We start from the raw sequence: 3,061 nt of genomic DNA on the forward strand, positions 1-3,061 counted from the left end.
ATTGCTATAACTTTTTAGGGTTTGACTAATTTCAGATTTTTTTGGCAGTTTCGAAAGATAATTTGATCATCTTTCAGGGCGTTAGATTGATCAGAGATGGGCGGGTACCTCGCGGAGAGAGGTTTTCGAAAAAAGGGAACGAAACAGTGATTTTGTATGCTGAGTAAGTGATACGGTGTTCGGTGGCTCATAAGTTTGCAGTAGTCATCAAGTAACTGCGTATTTCAATCGATGAGAATATGATAAATTATCTATCTGGTGCTCGGTGGCTTATGTGCATGTACACCCGATTCTTTTTTTACACGGGGGATGCGTGCCGTGTGAAAAAAATCCGTGTAAAAATAATCCGTGTTATTTCGAGAAACCGTGTAAAAATAATCCGTGTTATTTCGAGAATCCGTGCAAAAAAAATCCGTGCTATTTCGAGAAACCGTGTAAAAAAAGCCGTGCAAAAAATATCCGTGTAAAAAAAGTAACCGGGTCTTTGTTAATCTGGGGGATGCGTTCCGTGTAAAAATAAATCCGTGTAAAAAAAATCCGTGTTATTTCGAGAATCCGTGTAAAAAAAATCCGTGCTATTTCGAGAAACCGTGCAAAAAAAATCCGTGTTATTTCAAGAATCCGTGTAAAAAAAGCCGTGTAAAAAAAATCCGTGTAAAAAAAGAATCGGGTGTATTTCGCGTTGCTCCGGTTGAAACAAGCGCGATCTTCAATGGTTTGCAGTAGCATCGAGCAAGCGTTGTGCAGTGCGTGTTTTAGTAGTCGCAAAGTAGTTAAGATATCGAATCAGTCTTCGGGAAAATACGTAAGACACGCGTTGCTTTTCCGTTTTTGTATCATCATGTATATAGCGTCGTTCGAAAGAAATAATTAGTTGCTTACCAAGGAGGTTTCCAATATAGGGGAACAGACGGCTTTGGCAGGTTTTGTTCTATTATTGGCAGGGGGGTTTTTGTCGACCGAATTTTATGAAATTTGGCCACAATATTCTTTGATATGCGCTTGTCCCGCCGTTAGGAGTAGGAGGTGAGAACCACAACAAAAAGCGCTCACGAGAAGATCTTGACCATATGGAGGACTCTGTTGAAAGTTTTGATGACCTTCTGATTAGAATGAAGCAACTGATCGCTGATGGGAATGCAAAAATCGAAGAGAAGATAGACTCCAATAATGCTGCTCTTGTCAACGAGATTAGTTCTCTACGTGAGGAGGTACACCAGCTGAAAGCGGATTGTTACTTGGACTTTGGAAAGCTTAGTGAGATGCAGGTAAAAACGGATACAGCCGTGCGCAAAAACAAGGATGCCGTGAACAGATTAGCAAAGTCGAACGATCTTATCCTGTCTGGAATACCCTACAACCCAACAGAAAGTACCAATGTCATAGTGGAAACGATATCTGCACTGCCGTGAATCGCATATTTGTCCCATATGAATAGGAAACCCAGCAAAGATGGGACAGATATGCGATTCACGGCAGTGCAGCTCTTGGATACTGTGAACCCAACTATCCACTAGTGTTTTCTAAACGACTAGCTCGCGCACCTATCGCAGTGGGCTCAACACCACCAGTTCTTCTGCAATTTGCTTTCAAAGCATGCAGGGATGATTTCTTCTTCCGTTATCTCTCGAAGAAGAACCTGAACCTAGGTTTGCTTGGTTTTGGTGTTGATAAACGTGTGTACCTAAATGAAAATCTCACGGAATCAGCGCGCAGTATCAAGGGTGTTGCGTTGAAATTGAAAAGTACGAATTCAGAATGTTTTTTCCAAAGATGGCACAATTTTCGTGAAACCGTTGGGAGATGATGCTGCTGTACCAGTCTTCGATGTTGAGGATCTAACAAAATATGGGTCAAGCAGAAAATAACCTTTCCTTGTAATATCATGTCCTTCCCAGTTGTTCCATGAATCCGATCCGTTGCATCCTATGATTCTTCCCCTCCTAAAAGTCGAATATTAAAACCTATCCTTTGAAAAATTTCTATGATCCTTTCATGTAATATCCTATGATTCCATCCTTAGTTTTCCATGATACCGTCCTTCCTAAAAGTTAAATTCGGTGAAAGCGGAAATACCTCGGACGTCAATCATCGCTCTTCTGCCAGTTGCCTGGGTCTGTTGCTGCTGTTGTTGTTGTGGAGGTGCTGGATATCGATTGCTGCGATTGTTAGTGGATGCTGAAAATTATTTACTGGATAATACTGATTGAAGTCGTTATATAAACACTATTCGTTGAATTCATGTTCCCTTACCACTTCTTTATTAGATTAAATATGAGTTTCCTTGTAAAGATTAATAGTACGTTAATTGATTCATTGCTTTTTCTGTTCACAACTTTCTTCCATCTTTGTCAGGTTGAGCTGTTACGATTGAACTTGCTGCCTTTTACTGATGCCGGGTTGCACACGCGGTTGAAGGTGTTGTTAATATACCACGCGTGGTTATGAATGTAGCTCTGCCTAACGATTTTATTAATATATATGCCATTTGAATGCCCAAAGTCTATGCGCACGTCAATTGGGAAAACTCGACGAATTCAGATACTGTTTCATTAATAGCAAATTAGACATCATTTGTGTTAGTGAAACATGGCTAAAGGAAAATATTTCGGATACTATTGTTGATCTCGATGGTTATAAAGTTTTGAGAAACGATCGAAAATATGGAAGAGGTGGAGGAGTCTGCATATATTTCAAAAATGATATTGAGTGCCAAGTGATTGCTGCTTCAGATGCATCAGGACTGGATGATGCTAATAGAGTAGAATTTTTATTCATAGAATTACATGTTAACCAAAACAAATTTCTTTTGGGTGTTTTCTTCTGTCCCCCAGGAGTAGACTGTTCAAGTATGTTAGAGCAACAGCTATCGGAGCTTTCCTTAGACTACGAAAACATAGTTTTAACAGGTGATTTCAATACAAATTTAAACCAAAATTGTCCACGAACAATTCGTTTTGGTGATGTATTGGATAATTTCGGATTCAATTGCATTAACAATGAGTCAACTCATTTTTACCAAGGTGGAAGCTCGCTGATTGATTTATTGTTAACAAACAAT

The sequence above is a fragment of the Armigeres subalbatus genome, chromosome 3 (assembly GCF_024139115.2).
Source record: "Armigeres subalbatus isolate Guangzhou_Male chromosome 3, GZ_Asu_2, whole genome shotgun sequence".
In the NCBI taxonomy this organism is placed as follows: domain Eukaryota; kingdom Metazoa; phylum Arthropoda; class Insecta; order Diptera; family Culicidae; genus Armigeres; species Armigeres subalbatus.